The sequence below is a fragment of the Sceloporus occidentalis genome, unplaced genomic scaffold (assembly GCF_023333645.1).
Source record: "Sceloporus occidentalis isolate IW3139 unplaced genomic scaffold, rSceOcc1.0.p SCAF_5, whole genome shotgun sequence".
In the NCBI taxonomy this organism is placed as follows: Eukaryota; Metazoa; Chordata; class Lepidosauria; order Squamata; family Phrynosomatidae; genus Sceloporus; species Sceloporus occidentalis.
Genome location: NW_028316985.1, coordinates 113989161 through 114006772, shown reverse-complemented (window position 1 = coordinate 114006772; position 17612 = coordinate 113989161). Strand labels below are relative to the sequence as shown.

General features: G+C 40.9%; 1 protein-coding gene across 2 annotated transcripts in view; it reads left to right on the top strand.

The window, feature by feature from the left end:
- RBM47 (RNA binding motif protein 47) overlaps positions 1-17612 on the top strand; it is a 94289-nt gene that overhangs the window by 32862 nt on the left and 43815 nt on the right. The window lies entirely within an intron of this gene.

Sequence of the window (17612 nt, the reverse complement as noted above, 5' to 3'; positions counted from 1 at the left end):
GAGAAGATTGGCCCTTCTTTAGTATCAGAGGCCTTCCACTAGATGAAAAGCCAGCTTTGGATGCAACAGAGAATGTGTGATTTGGCACAGAAACAATGAAGTCCAGTCTTTCTCCAGTTGGGTTCTAGCTCTGCAAATCTTTCCTTTTAGGGTTTTTGACAGTCCACAAAGTGGGTCTCATACTGAACCCAAACAATGTTGCTGAATACAACTGGTAATGTCTTGCTGAGTAAACAAACCTGGAGAGCATGTTTCTAATGATGGCTTTGAAGCAGCAAGACTATTTCTGACTACATGATCAGTATAGTTTACTCCATGCTTACATTTAAAATTTGAATAATAGGCATGACAAGGCAAAGTATGTCAGATATGAATTGTTATTACTATTTTGACACAAATGATGTGGAGAGCAGCATATAAAATTAAAATATTGCCTAGTATGAGCATGCTTATTTGCCTCCTTTCTTAATATGATTCTACCCACAACCTAGTGAAGTCACTTAAACATGCAGGCTCTTTTATTCTCTTCTCCCCCTGCACATGGATGTTAACAAGATGTAAAAATCTGGGTGTGGGCATAAAATCATAACTTTGTAGTGCTGCTCTTGAAGGGCTTGTTTTTCCTGGCCTAATGCAGAATATTAAAGCATCCAGTTCTGAATTAATCAAATGAGAAGGTGACCTTTGTGTTTTTGAGAGTTTGAGAGTGGGTTGCTCTGAATCGATGTCCTAATTGCTCCTCTGTTTAAAAAATACATATTCAGTTAGCACAGGCAAATATTCTAAATATTATCATGCTCAACCCAGTTCAGAGGGTTTTCCCAACCAATGTTTTGGAGGATCACATCAATTTAAGGGACTGCACACTCCCTCCCATCTACAGCTTCATTTAATTTTCTGATTAAATTCTGGTCTCCAATTCTGGTTTGTAATGCACTTGCAAACTCTGGTTTGCTAATTCAGACTTCATAGCAAATTGCAATTAGTGTCAAATAGAAATCAAAGGAAAACTGTTGAAGAAAAGGGAGATGGGAGTGTGCTGCCCCATGGATCACTTCCAATTCCACAGACTTTGTTTGAACTGGTCCAGTGTGCATTTTTCAGGAGCTGTACTTAAGGCTAGGAATTCAGAAATGAATAGAGCTGTATTGAAACACCCAGATAATGCAGATACAATCATTACTTTAAAGAAAAGCTACTGTCGGTTAGCAGCAAACTAAAGGTGAACATGATGTTCTCTAGCCCCTCAGACTCAGTGGTACTGCCCACCCAGAAGCTTGCAGGCCTGCCAGAATTTTACCACTTTGGACTGATACCCTCAGTAGACAATGCAACATCAGAAATATTTCCAGAAAAAGCATTTTCACTCTGCATATGTATGTGCTCCCATAGTGTAAAAGCAAAGGTGTTATGTGGTTGTCTTTAAAAAAACACACCACAATTATACTGGATACATTAATTTGCTTTTAACTAAAGAGAGATGTCTCGCTTTTGCCTTTCCTGACTGAATTATAAAAGAAGGGGTGATCTGTGCTGCATTTTAAGTGTACAGCCTCATGTAGAGCCTTACCATTATTGTCCTCATACAAACCCTGGGGTATGTTTATTTGAAGGAATAGGAGGAGCATTGCATGGATTCAAATCCTAGAGAATGACATGCAGATGTCAGACAGGCCAAGAGAAATGACAGGCATGCCAAATGGATACAGTGCAGATACTCTAAGATCCAGATGTTTGTCTGATTCTGCCATTAAACCAGAAGTGAGAATCAAATGGCCCTGCAGATGTTGCTGGACTGCAAGCTTAGCAGTCTTAGCCAACATAGCCAGCAGTGAAGGATGCTAGATGCTGGATTCCAGCAACATCTGGACAGATACACAATTTCCCTGCATTAAATGTTTGCATTGTTAGGGCCACATCTGCTCCTTTTTTTCAGTTGAACCTCTCCCTAAGCAAACCTTCCCCAACTGGGATGACCACTTGTTATGTCTGACTACAGTTCCCATCACCACCAGCCAGAAAAATCCTGTCGATTATGAGAGTTGTTGTTCTCATATAGACCAGGTGGGTCCCCCCATTACAAGAAGGCTGATCTGTTGTCTAACTCCTCTTGACACTGTAGTGCTTCCTTCTTTAAGTCCACTCCTATTTTGCTATCTGCAGTTCTTTGTCTCTGCCACATTACACAGTTTTAGCACTTTCATATCACTTTAAGTGCAATGGCTCCACCCAAAGAAACACTTAGGATTTGTAATTTTACTAGGTATTTAGAAGTCTCTGTCAGAAAGTTCAAGTGTATCACCAAACTACAAACCTGGGGTTCTGTAAGATGCAATCATGGCAGTTATGGTGGTATCAAAGTGCTGTAATTGTGTAGTGCAAAAAAGACCCACCTTTAAGCTATTCCACATTATTTTCAGATTCCTATTGTATCAGGCAATCTGGTCAGCCTAGCATTCTGTTTTTGCGGGGGCAAGGGTGATGAAGCTGAAGTTTTCTTGCAACTTTGCGAAATAGTCAGGCAGACATACTCAGTGCCTGAAAGTGTTGATCTTTTCAAAAGAGAAGGACAGTATTTATTCTGTCCTGGGGTTAAGTTATAACCAGCTAGCTCCATTTGCTGAGGCAAACAAATCATGGTATGAGAAAATTAAAAATTTACAAGAAGTATCAATCAGCATTTAACCGTAAGGAATTCAAAGAATTTGCTGTTTCTAGCAAACAGTCTTTAAAATGATATTGTCCAGTCTGAGTTTCTTAACCCCATTTTAAATGGGGATGTAACCAGACTGGGGGGGGGGACCCCAGACTAAAATGGGAAGGTAACCAAACTAATTATAAATGCGGATTAAAGCAGACTTTCACACAACATAAGTGTAGTGCTATGATTCCATTTTAACTGCCATATGATCCGTTCAATTGTTGGTTGAGCCAGTGTGGTGTAGTGGTTTGAGTGTTGGACTATACCTCTGGAGAACAGGGTTCAAGTCCCCACTCAGCCACTGGTTGACCTTGGGCAAGTCACATACTCTAAGCCTCAGAGGAAGGCTTAGAGGCAATGGCAAAACTACTCTGAACAAATCTTGTTGAGAAAACCCCATGATAGGTTCACCCCAGAATTGCCATAAATCGGAAATGACTTGGAGGCACATAACAACAAAATTTCCCTAAACACCCTGAAGGCACCAGATCACATCTAAAGCTAAGAAAGGTCATGTCTAGTTAATGCCTAGTTAATGTTTGAAACAGAACCTGCCAGGGAATAGCAGGTGCTGTAGGATATATTTAGAGGGATGCAATGGCAAACCACCTCTGAGTTCTCTTTACCTAAGAAAACCAGATGAAATTTATATAATCACCATAGGTCAACAGGTGAATTGAAGGCACATACAATACATAAAGTCAACACTTACATAAATCCCATTGGTTCATTCTAGTTGTGGCTAGCAATTGGATATAGGCCTACACATTTAACCACACAAACATGTGCTTACATATATTGGACTCTGTTGCTTTGTTAATGCTTCTGAACTAAAACACACACACAGAGAGAGAGAGAGATGCACACATGGCAGTTTTAAAATATGGCAGAGTTTTCCTTTTTAAAAAGCAATTTGTTATGTGAGTTGCTATAATACTGTAAAGTAAATATATTTATGGACATCTTCAGATTATCAGGGATTTTTGGCAAGATTAGGAATTCCCCAGAATACTGAAATATGTTTCCCATCTCCACCCCATCCTAGTTATCTGTCATAACTAGGGCTTTTCCAGTGAAATATTGGAGATACTTTTCCAAATATGACCCCAATATGGCATGATGATGCAACACTAAAACATGTGTAGGAACAGGTCAGACAGCTTCAAGCAAGGTGTTGTGAAATAACTTTTTTTCTCAGTTTACAGTTTGCAGTTGCTAAATATGTGTTTCATACCTGTCTCTGAAGGCAAAATTGAGAGCTCTTAGATTTCTAAACTAAGCCTAAGCACATCCATTTAGTATGGACAAAAATAAACAATAGCTACTCAAAGTGTGAATATTGTTTTTAATTTATTTTTAAAAAACATAGAGGAATGATCACAAATATCTTTGATGATAAAGAAACACAATTTACCACAATTCTTAGGGCCCATACAGACAGGCCAAAATAAAGCTGCTTTGGGTAACTTTGGAGGTATGCTGTTTAAATGAAACACGCATCTGAAGAGGCCAGAAGCTGTGCCAAAGCCGTGCTCCAGTCCTCAGGATTCTTTGCAACGTTCAGACAAGAAATGGTGACTACTAGAGATTCTCTGTTTTGAATTGATAGGCAGCAAGGAGTGCTACAGTGGAAATTAGATAAGATGATGCTTTTTCCTGGCTATACAAAGGAGATAAGTGATCACAGGAGTCAATTTATCAAAGCAAGAATTCTCACAGAAATCTGAAGTATTACATCAAGTATCTGGCTATATTCTGTGTCTTTGTGGATGGAGGATTAAAGTAATTTCAGTTGTCTGAGGCAGTGGAATCTCTTGACTGGGTTTGAAACTAGGTCCCTGGATAAATCCAAGGCCCAGCCTCAGGGTTCTACATCAGCTCTTTCCACAGCCCACTTGATCTCAATATTTATTGAGCCAAATAGCTTCCAGCTTTCCAGCTTCAGACTTCAGTTTGATGTGTATCACTTTCAATCTATGAATAGATCTTCTCTCTCTTTCTCCCATTTTTTTCTCTTTTCTTTCTCTGCATATACATAGTATAAGGTTTCTCAGAGTTTCTAAGATTACCATAAGCAGTATAAGCAGCGAAGTGATGGTTTATTAAATTAATAACTACATTCACCTTAGGAAATATATGCTATTTTGCGCAAGCTTTTTAAAAATTGAATTCTGTAATATTGGAAATTGTGGATGTGATGTAGATGCTAAATTGTACTGGTGGTTTAATTCTTAATGTAATTTTATGGAATATCAAAGGGCTGAAAGATGTAAACAAAAATAACTGTTTTTTGTTAAAAGAATGTAATTATGCCATTGTATTCCTGCAAGAACCTCATTTGATAAAAAGTTGCAAACAGCCTTCGGAAAAATTGGGTTGATGAGGTCTGTGTTACGAATGAATGAATGAATGATTTATTTTTAAATATTGCAAATGTTTCTAGATCATGTAAAAGTGTGGCATTCCTAATCCACACACACACACACACACACACACACACATAAATATATATGTGTGTGTTTCAGTACAGTGGGCAATAATAGATCCAGATTGACAGTTTTTGATTTTAAGATATTTTGAAAAATTAACTGTTTTGATTAATATTTATAGGCCTAATAGTGATATACAAGAAATGTTTTATAATTGTCTTATTAACCTCATTGACTTAGAATATGATTATTTGATTGTTGGTGTTTTTAATGAAATGTTAGATCCTTTCCTAGGCAGAAATATATCTCTACCAAGGAAACAATTCATGACAAGAGATACTTTACAGGCATATATGAATGACTATGGCATAATGGATACATAGAGAACTGTACATCAAGGAGATAGGGAATATACTTTAATCCCTCTGATCTACCACATTTGTTTCAGACTTGTTTATTTCTTAATTTCTGCATCTTTCATTAGTAATATAAACCAATGCAAAATTGAATCCTTGATTATATCAGACCATACTCCAGTTTGTCTAGAACTGCACTTTTCTAATGCTCCTACTCCCTTTAGTCTCTGGTGTTTTAATGTTTCACTTCTCAATGATTAACCATTTAGGGTGCAAATGCCAGCAGACCTGTTGGGATATTTTAAAATGAATGAAGACTGTGTGAGTTGGAATAACAGAGTTCATACTCTATTGAATGGGAAACATATAAAGCCTACATTTGGGGTAGACGCATTGTTTATTCTTCTTTTTTAAAGGATTTTAAAATAAAAAAAGGAATTATTTAAGCTGAAAGCTCTGGTATCTCCATTTGCTGTTTCTCCATCTGAACAACTTTATTGATTACTGCAAAAAGTTAAATATGAATTGAATAATATTTTTTGCAACAGATGGAATTGGTTTTGACATGTTTACAGCAAGCATATAGGTAAAATGAGGAATGTCCCAATATGATTCTGGTGCATCACTTTAAACATCAAAAGCAACACAATGTTATTTCGGCTGTCAAAGATAACAGCAATAACTTATATACATCACCCACAATTATAAACCTATGTTTGAAGCTGTATGCAGATCTTTATAGTTTCGATAATGAAATATACCTGCAGGATGTGGAGACTTTCTCTTCTCATATTGACCTTCCCCATCTTAGCGTATCACAGCAACAATTTCTTTCAGAACCTCTTCACTTAGAGGAAATTATCAGCGTTATAGAAAGTATGAGAAGTGGGAAGTCTTCTTCCCTAATTGGTTTCCATTTGATTGGTACAATGCTTTTTTCAGTCTGTTAGCACCATGTTTGCTCCAACTTTACAAACATATCTTAGAAGCCAGCTCCCACTCTTCATGATTAAATGATGCCTATATTACTGTGATACCTAAACCTGGTAAGGATCAAACTCACTGTGGTAATCACCCTATATCCTTACTTAATGTTAATATCAAAATATAGACAGCTATTTTACCTAATAGAGTACAAAAAGTCATTTCATGTTTGGTAAGTCCCAACCAGGCAGGATTTATCAAAAGAAGCCAGGGAGCTGATAACATTCAATTGGTTGTGGACTTGATTGCTTTAAACTTGGATATAACTGATCAGCCAACAGTTTTTTCTTTTGTTACTGAGAAGGTTTTTGATAACATTTGTGTGTGTTGTGCCTTCAAGTAATTTCTGACTTATGGAGACCCTAAGGCAAACCTATTTGAAGGGATGTCATATTGAGGAGGGAGCAACCTTCTTTTCTGCTGCTCCAGAAACTAGGACCCGGAACAATGGATGCAAGCTGCAGGAAAAGAGATTCCACCTCAACATTAGGAGGAACTTCCTGACAGTGAGGGCTGTTTGACAGTGGAACACACTCCTTCCTCGGAGTGTAGTGGAGTCTCCTTCCTTAGAGGTCTTTAAACAGAGGCTGGATGGCCATCTGCCAGGGATGCTTTGATTGAGAGATCCTGCATGGCAGAGGGTTGGACTGGATGGCCCTTGTGGGCTGTTCCAACTCTACAGTTCTATGATTCTATGATGGTTTTTTTTTTTTTGCAAGATTTGTTCAGAGGTTTGCCACTGCCTTCCCCTGCGGCTGAGAGCATGTGACTTGCCCAAGGTCACCCAGTAGGTTTAATGGCTAAGCTGGGAATCAAACTCTGGTCTCCAGAGTCATTCCAACACCCAAACCACTACACCATGTAAGAAGAGATTAATCTCTCTTCCCCAGTCCCTTTCTTATTACCCTTATGTGTGCATGGATGTTTTTTCATACCTCTAGCTAAAATGTCTATATTCACTGTACTTCATCTTTGTGCTACTGGTAGTCCAGAGATTGGGAAATATCTACATATACCTTGTAAGTAGTTTCAAAAACTAAATGGATTGTTCAGGAAATTGGAGACCGTGTGTGTGTGTGTGTGTGTGTGTGTGTGTGTATGTGTGTGTGCTCTTTCCCTTCTAGAATTTAAATGAAAAGAAAGCTTTCCAGATCTTCTTATATACCTCCAGGCATATCTGTTATCTTGCATTGATTTTTGGTCATACTTTATATACTCATGTATAAGTCTAGAAATTTAGGTTAAAAAACTGACCCCAAAAAACTGAGTCAACTTATCCACAAGTCAATGAACGTACTGTATTTTAACTCATATTATGTATGTATGTATCTATGTATGGTGAAAGGCAAGAGTTTAATATGCCCCGGAAGCACTGACCCCTCTCTACTCTCTCATCCATCCAGCCTTTAGTATGAGCACAAATAGTTATGCTTTCTGCTGGAATTTTGTACGTTCTTTGTCATTGTTTGACTTTGCTTCATCCTTTAGATCCTTTGTTACATGCCCCTATGTTTTACCCTCAACATATCCATGGGCCATACCAAAATCCACAATTTTGGCCCCCAAACCAGCCCTCGACTTATGCATGAGGTTGACTTATAGCCGAGTATATACGGTATCCACTTAAAGCAGGGGTCGGGAACCTACGGCCCGCGGGCCTGATCTGGCCCGCGGGCACCGTAGGAGCGGCCCCAGGCCGGCCCTGCCACCGATTGTTGTCGTCGGCGTGCTTCTTCCCCACCCCTCTGGGACGGCCTCTGCCCTCCCAGAGGGGCGGGGGAAAGTGCTGGGGCCGACGGCGCGCTCCTTCCCCCGTCCTGTGGGGAAGCCTCTGCCCTCCCAGAGGGGCAGGGGAAAGCGCTGGGGCCGGCGGCGCGCTCCTTCCCCCGCCCTGTGGGGAAGCCTCGGCCCTCCCAGAGGGGCGGGGGAAAGCACTGGGGCCAGCGGCGCGCTCCTTCCCCCGCCCTGTGGGGAAGCCTTGGCCCTCCCACAGGGCGGGGAGAGGCAGTGGGGCCGCGGGCCTGGGGAGAAGGAGGCGGGGGTCCCCCTTGTCCTTCTCCCCAAGCCCGCGGTTGCTGCACAGCCACGGGCCTGGGGAGAAGGAAGCAGTGGTCCGCAGGGGAAGAGGAGGAGGAGGAGGAAGGAGGAAGGAAGGAAGGAGCAGGAGGAGGAGGAAGGGAGGGAGGAGGAAGGAGGAAGAAGAGGAGGAAGAAGGAGGAAGGAAGGAGCAAGAGGAGGAGTAGGAAGAAGAAGACATGCACTCTTTCTGCAGGTGAGACAGTGTGACTTTCCAAAGTGCATTTCTGTGTATTTTCAGTGCTTTCAATGCTAAAAGGTCTGCTTTGTAATTGTAATTGTAATAAAATTTATTCGGTCATTGACCAGTATAAAAAAGGTCTGCTTTGAAATGAGAGTGGTGATGATGATGATGATGATGATGATGATGATGATGATGATATGTCAGTTTGTGGGACATGCACTCTTTCTGCAGGTGAGACAGTGTGACTTTCCAAAGTGCATTTTTGTGTATTTTCAGTGCTTTTAATGCTAAAAGGTCTGCTTTAACAATGAGAGTGGTTTCGGCCGTCCCCTTTGGCCAAACGGGCCCCTTGGAGCCCGTTCGGCCGAAGGAAGGGGCCAAGGAGGAGAGGGCAGGCACACGCCTCCTCCTCCCCACGGGGCTTTGGCAGCCCTGAGGTGTCCTTCGGAGGACACCTCAGGCCTGGCAAAGCCCCGAGGACAGGAGCAGGGGCCGCGTGCCTGTTGCTCCTGCCCCTCATGGGCCCTTACTGGTTCTCTGAGAGGCAGCTGGGGGCCAAGGAAGGGCAGGAGGAGCAGGCGCGCGCCTGTCACCCCCTCTCCCAATCCCCCCCCCCACTTCTAGCTGTCTCTCAGACAGCTGGAGGTCAGGAAAGGGAGCAGAGAAAGCCCCGCCCCCAGAGGGTGGAAGCTCCGCCCCCAGCATGCGCCCCCCCTGGAAGGTGGAAGCTCCACCCCCAGCACACGGCCCCACCCCCAGAGGGTGGGAGCTCCTCCCCCGCTTCGGCCCCCCAGTTGTCTGAGGGTCAGCAACCCAGTCCCCGGCTGAAAAAGGTTGCCTACCCCTGACTTAAAGTAACTACCAGGGTGCATTGGATTCTTTCTTTCTGGCACCTCTACTCAAATGGACAGTACTCTGTTCTCATTTAATTTTAAAAAAGGGGGGGCACAGTGTTTTGCCAACAATTCAACAGTTTGAACTGTATGGCAAATATTGCTTCATCAATTGCAATTTAAACTTTGCACTTCACCATTCAGGTTTTGTTCAGAGAGATAGCCATGTCAGTCTGGGATATCAATAAACAACAAGTCAAAAAGTAGGCCAAGTCTATGAAAGGTTATGCTACAGTGTCTTTTGTGCAGTTAGTCTTAAACATGTTACAAGATCCCTTTACATTCAAGTTTTATGTTAGATTTCAGAGTGAACTTAACAAGATCTGGAAATCATGGAAATGTACACAGTCAAACTACTTGTAAGCAATTGGAACAGTTACCTGCCCCACGTCTGTTCTAGTTTTTCTGTTCCAGTTTCCACAAGTTTTCCATCTGTACATTCCATTTTTGTTTTTACTATTGGAAATCCAAATCACAGTGTTACCAAGATGTATGCAATCTCTTTTCTTGCCCACAAAGATCCTGATGCTGAAATCTCAGAGATATTTGGTAGGAATAAATACAGTGGGCCCTTAGTATCCACTGGGGTTTGGGTCCAAGAATACCCCACCCATGGATGTTCAAGCCCCATTACATACAATAGCACAGTAAAATAGTTTTCTTGTATAAAAAGGCAAAATCAAGGTACGCTTTGTGGGATTTATATATTTTTAAGATATTTATAAGCCATGGATGCTTGAATCCATGGATAAAAAAATCTGTGGATATGAAGGGCTGACTGTACCAAGTCACTGAACAGTCATGGAGTAAAATACTGAAAATCTTTTGTCCACGTGGCTAGGCTCTTGGTCCTTCTCAATCTGAGCTTACTCTGTTTTATTTACTAGATTATCAAACTAACCTGTTCCTGTTTTAGACAGTATGGCTGAGATACTCTTTGAAGAGTTTCTCATGGGTGTCCTCCTCCAATATCAGAAGGTATTAGATTCAAACTTAAAGAAGATCCCTAGAAATGAGCGGGACAGGTTAGTCAAGTCTCAAATTCCTTTGAGTTCTGTGGTTTTGTTGTAAACTTGATTTCATCTGGACCAAACCCGCTAATTCCTCATGGGCACCAATTTGAATATGGCCAAATGTTAACCATACTGAACAGTCATTTTTAATTTTGTGCCTTAAAATCAACTCTGACCTATGGTGAGCCTGTCATAGTTTCTTCTTGACAAGATTTTTTCAGAGTTTCACCATTGCCTCCTTCTTAGGCAAAGAGAGTGAGAAATGCCCAAGGTCTCTCAAGGTCCAACATTCAAACTACTACACCATGCTAGCTCTGCATGTGTTCGAAGATCCAGCAATTGTGAAAAAGCAGACTGACACTTTTAAAAAGAGAGAAGTTTAGAATTGAAGATGATCCATGATGAAAGCTGAACATTGTATTTAATTTAATTGGCAGACCTTCCTAGTGGGCTTTGTCACGGTTCCTTGTTTATCTGACACCTGTTTGAAAGAGTAACTCGCATAGTGAATTTTCAATGTGGGTTACTTTTTCTCCAGACTGTTCCTCTGTGGCGGGATACACACCGCCATATAGTACGTATTGTATACGTACTAGGGTTAGGAAGGGGCGGTGCTTCCGCACCCCCCCTAACCCTAGTACGTATACAATACGTACAAGATGGCGGCGCCCCTTCCACATGGGCGCCGCCATCTTTACGTACTGGACGCATAGCGTCCAGACATGTCGCGGCGCCTATGACGTCGCGAATGCGCCAGCGGCGCCTCGCGACGTCATCAGTGTGCCGCGAAAAGAAGCTCTGAAATGGAGCTTCTTTTTTGCTCCGCGCGGGAGCCGCGCGGTTTGGCTGCTGCAGCTCCCGCGCGGAGCAAATGGCGCCGGCGGGGGAACGCCGCAAAGCGGCGGTTTGTATCCCGCCTCTGTTTTTTGAAAAAACTATCATGGGATTATGAAACTTTTAATACTAAACTGTGCTGGGCTCGGTGCTCCAAGCTCCCAGGAGTGACTCAGCATCTCTTCCCGCCCCTACAGTTTGTAGACACTGATGTGCCAAGTTGCCCTTGGAAAATGCACTGTGACAGAGGATGGTCACTGAGACTGAAATGCTCTGTGGGTCAGAGTACTCTCAGCTACTGGCATGCTAATAACAAAATTACCTTTGGCTATTTGTGTCAGTCTGATAACAGAGGGCTTTGGAATGTGCATGGAGTATTGTTTTGCCTGAGAAAACAGTCTTTAAAATGGCAACAGTCCCTTGAGACATATGTGAAAGAAGATAGTTGTGCAAAAGCTCAAATGAGGGAGATTTGTGAAATAAACTAAAGTACCTCCTCCAATCTGGAGTCCTCCAGATGGCCATGCTGATAGGGAAGGATGAGAGTTGTAACTCAAGACAATTGGAGGGCTCCAGGTTGGAGAGGTGTAAAACTGTAATCCCTAATTGTTTGTTCTATTAAGACATAAACATGTATTTACCATAAGATGCATGGTTTATATCTGTCAAGTACCATATTAGCACCAAGCACCAGCCTGAGCAAAATATGACCTAAATGCAACAGTTGGCCCTTCTTATACATGGATTTTTTATACACAAATTCAAGCATCCATGGTTTGAAAATGTTCAAAAAAAGTATAAATTTCAAATATCAAACCTTGATTTTCCATTTTTTAAAAGGACACCATTTTGCTACTGTATGTCATTACATTCAATGGGACTTGAGCATGCACAGATTTTGTTATACACGAGGGAATCTTGGGACCAAACCCCAGCGTATAACAAGGGTCCACTGTAGTCCAGATTGGAGTAGAAACATTGAATTTACATAAGTGTTGACTGACCAATTGTTTCAGGGGGTCTACTATTGTTGGAACTATTGGATTTAAGTCATACACACCATCCTGCTGTCTTGATTAATCTTCTGCCATCCCACTTTTTCAGCTACTTTTAAAATGTTTCTCTCTTCTCCTCACACTTTCCCATTTTGTCTTCAACTTACCATATATACTTGTGTACAAGTCGTATTGTACACAATATTATTAGGGCCAAAATCATGGTTTTTTTATATGATGCATGGATAAGTCGAGGGTAGAATTTAGGGGAGGAGAAGGTGGGATTGAGAAGGAAGGAAGAGGATTGAGAAATATGGGATTGAGAAGGAAGGAAGACGAGGGTTATTTGGTGCTCAGAAAGATCCAGAGAATGGGGAGAGAAGGTTTTAACATCGGAGTGGGAAATGGAGCTAAATGGGGTGTTTGGTGATAAGAGAGATCTGGAGGAGGAGGAGGATGGGAAGAGAAGGTATTAATATCGGATTTAGATGGGAATCACATAGAACACACACACACACACACACACACACACACACACACACACACCCCTCTCTGTCTGGGCAGCTCTTTCAGAAATCACTGCCAGGCATGGAGAGCGGGGCATCGGGGTTGCTTTTTTTAGACTTTTCTAAACAGCATTACTGTATTGACCAATATATAAGTCAATCCCAGATTTTAGGGTCAATTGTTCGGCATAAATTTTTCAATTTATAGTCGAGCATATATGGTACTTCATTTGCTACAAACTGAATTCAGTGCTAAAGTAGTTTGCCCTCAATTAATTCAGGAAGAGGGAGAGAACCATAACTTTTCTCATCCTATCCACACTGATGTTACTTGGCCACATGTGCCCTGGTTTTCACCTGGGAAATATTGTAGTACATGGTCATAAATGACCCAAGCAACTTCAATTTTAGCACCCCCTTTATTACACTTGCAGATCATTAAAATGTCCCTAAAAAGAACAATTTATGGAATACCTTCTAACAGAGTCAGCAGAAAAGGGCTTGTTCCATTGTGAAGAAAAGAAGTAAAATCTAGATATGTATATCTCCAAAGGAAAGTATCTAGGCTTGTGGGCGGGTGAGTGAGTTTGGCCAAACAGTTTGAATTCAAAAATGCAAATGCACATTACCTCTGTGTAGATCTAAACCACCTTTCTTGTGTTACTTGTGCTCCTGTGTTCCAGTTGCATGGAATCCTATACACTACTATTTCAGTAGTTCTTGCTTAAGGTTTTTTCAGGGTAGTGTATGTATATATGTGCCTTCAAGTCACCTATTGTCTTATGGCAACCCTATGAGTTTCATAGGCTTTTCTTAGGTAGGCAGCCACATAATGTTAAGATAAACAGAGGTGGGACTAGTAATGTACCCAACAACATATATGGACCTATTTTTATTCAGGAACCTACATTGTGGCAATGTCTTCAGGAGTTTAAAATAAATGAAAACAAAATAGAATTTATTCATCAGTGTACCAGCATTGGCAAAAACTGTCAAAATGTTTCATTGTGCATTCTGTCTTTCTTCACATATTATGGACTGACTCATAGAATCATGATCAACACACATGTGCATGGTAATCTATGATGCACATGGAATTGTCACTGTACATATAACTAACTAGAATCCTCCAACCAGCATAGCAATGGCCATGCAGGTTAGGGGGGTTCTGAACTTGTCTGAAAAGTAACTTTGCCATACCCTCACCTCACCTATCAGAACCTCTGAGGTTTAGACCTAGTTTACTGAGATAATTAGGATTCTGTGCTCAAGCCTCATAGCTCTAAGGCAGTGGTTCACAAACTGTGGTATGAGACCCCCCACTATGTATGAGAAAGAGTTGCTCAAGGGGGAGTGCAAGACTTGGTGACCCTAACCCTCCTCTTCCTCCCAAACGTTTTCTGTCACGGAGGGGAAGAGAAAGGGAAGAGTTTAGAACGGCTGTCTTTGCCTGAGGAAGGAGGAGAACACAAAAGAATGAATGTTTCTGTGTGACTCTGTGTTAGAGAGTATGTGTGTGAGTGGGAAAAAAAAGAATGAAAGAGCATGATGGGGTGTGTACATATCTGTGAGCACTGTGAGCATATGAGTGTGACTATGCATGAGACACTATGTGTAAAATGTACACGTGTTGAGTATTTTATTTAAATAAAATTTGAATGATGTTATTTCCTTATAAAATGTTAAAATATGAATGTACATTAATGTGCAAAATGAAAAGATGCACACTAAACAAACCAAATATTTTTATTCATATGCTATGTGGGGTAGGATGGGGTGGGGAGATCCACATGTAGATGTAATGAGGATCGCAAGGGTAAAAAGTCCCTCCCTAAGGGAAGAAGGTAATGTGCATCAGTCTCTGGATTCTCATGTCCTGTTCTGATGAACAGGAGCCTTACCTTTTGAACTTACCTATTCAACAGAGCAGTGGCATTTGAGGTTTACTTCTTGGCTCCAGTTCCAACAGCTGTCCTTGAAGCAGAGGATAGAGGTGGCAGGGAGGGGTCCTGGACTGGACACGAAACACTGACTTCAGTTGCGATTTGACCAAGTCTGGCGTTGACAAAACACTGAAAAGTCCAGTCTGCAACACACATTAAGAAACCCATGAAATAATTATGGAATAATTTTCGTTCATTCTTCCTTGCTATATTTCATTTCATATCTGCTCATTCCTGTTCTAATACTGATCTTTGTCATTCACTTTTTGTGTGTGTGTGTGTGTGTGCCTTCAAGTTGTTTCTGATTTATGGTGACTCTTAAGGCGAACCTAACATAGGGTTTTCTTAGCAAGATTTGTTCAGAGGTTTGCCATTGCCTTCCCCTGCAGCTGAGAGTATGTGACTTGCCCAAGGTCACCCAGTAGGTTTAATGGCTAAGCTGGGAATCAAACCCTGGTCTCCAGAGTAATTCCAACACCCAAACCACTACACCATGTAAGAAGAGATTGAGCTCTCTTCCCCAGTCCCTTTCTTATTACCCTTATGTGTGCATGGAGTTTTTTTCATACCACTGGCTGAAATGTCTATATCCACTGTACTTCATCTCTATGCTACTGGTAGTCCAGAGATTGGAAAATTGAGTGAGTTTTGAACTGGTTTCAGATTGCAACTGCTTTTCTGGACAGCAACTATCATAATCCTCCAGGCAGCAATACTGCCATGTGTGGATTCTGGGAGTTGTAGTAAAGGGATCCCCCCCCCCCACCCAAGTTCTAGTAGTTGCTTGTCAGTTCAGATGTTTTAGTGTATTAGAGCCAGTTTCTGCTCTCATCTTTTTGTAATTGTTAACTTGAATGGAATGCAAAAACTCTGGTTTGAGGCTAGTAGAAGTTTAACTTTTGGTAGTTGGTGAAATGAGGTGAGGGAGGGAGGCATGGTTTCTTATTGAAAAAGGGGTGTGTGCATGTACCTGTGTGTGCATGCGTGTGCTCATTCATCTTGTCTGTGAAAGATTTTTTTCCCTGCTTCTACCTTTCTTTTTCCCCTCTCTTCCATTCAATCTGGTATATGCTGCTTTTTTTTGTCCTTTTTAAAAATATTAAAACTGCATCTGTCATTGCAATCTCTTGGTCTTAATCCGAAGATTTATTTGGAAATGAAATACTGTTCTATACTAACTGTTCCTTGTCAGTTTTTTCCAGTAAAACACGCCTAGGCTTGTGTGCAGATTAGAAGTTAACAATAAGGGAAAAAAGGTTATCGTGATTTATGCCTCACAATTACATGTGAATAGTGTGACTACTGAGATGTGTGTCCACCTCCTTCCTCCCTTTTTCCTAAGGCTGATTAAACTTGGGGGGGAATTGGAATTAAATCTCAAATCAGAAACCACTGCTGCATTTCTCTTACCTGCACGCTGCATGTAGGTTCTTTGTTACCATTATATTCGGTTCTGTGTTTGCATGGAGGGTGGGACAGAAGGTTGTTTAGTGTCTTGTAAAACATTTACCAAAACCAGTCAGCCATAGATTTGAAGGGCATTCCATTGCCAAGCTGTCTGTGGGAGGGGAGAGAAAGGAAAAGAGAGAGAAGGTACGTGTAACAGTGAACTAACTCCAGGTACTTCCAAGGTACATTTTAATATATTTTTTTTAGTTTATATTACTGTTATCAAGAGGTTTGGGGAGTCATTTTGCACAACTTCGTGGAAATGAAACCACTCACAGTCAACTGTTAACAAAGAAGAACATACAGTTCACTTGGAAAATTTGATTTATGGAACTGAATAGTTTGTAGATGGCTTTGCGTGTTGTTAAACCATTTCAAAAACTGTTTTGCCCCTTTAATGTACCTCAAAACCAACCAGACACCCATGAGTTAAGATTTACAAATCTCTCAATTGCATTTTTTAAAAAAAATGTTGTAACGTGGATGTGGTTAGTGATTGATTTCTGTACAAACGTCTGCTGAATGTTATTTCTGTTGTAAAACAGAAGCACTGGAAACAAACTTCCTTTTAAAAGCACTTTTCTCTTGTGTACGAATACGTTGTAACATAAGCAGAGAGAGAAAAACAAGGTTTTTTTCTAATTTAGAGGAGTATAACTATTAATTACAAGGCAGTGATTGCAAAAGCGGGTTATATAGGTCTCTGTAATTTTCCTCCGCCATGCACATTTGGGGATTATTTTGAGGAGGCACTGGAGTAACTTTTTCATTTGGAGAAGGCAAAGATTTCTATTGTCAGTGGCTGCTCTGTTAGCAACCATATTATCATTGTGTTTAACTGAACATGCACATTGTGCAAAATAAAACACTACAAGAGAAGCTTTTGTCTCCATACATGATATTAAGGTTCATAATTTCTGTTATTTGGGGAAAAGAAATCCTCATAGTGGTAACTTAAACACAACTAATACTTCAAGTACCACTCACAGAATTTATCTAGTGCTGTATATCCAGGTGCTGTCCAGTTTAAGCAGCAAAATGTATGATTAATGTAATATATAATTATAAATATTACTATGAATATAGAATCTTATGATGCAATTATGTCGCTAGCAAAAAATATTTCAGGGCAGTACTTGTTTCTCTGTTTTCTGTATCCCTAAAGCAGGAACTCACAACAATTGCAATTCAGCAACTTTACACTGAAAGCAAATTTTTAAAGCAAAGTTTTACTATTAAAAACAACAAC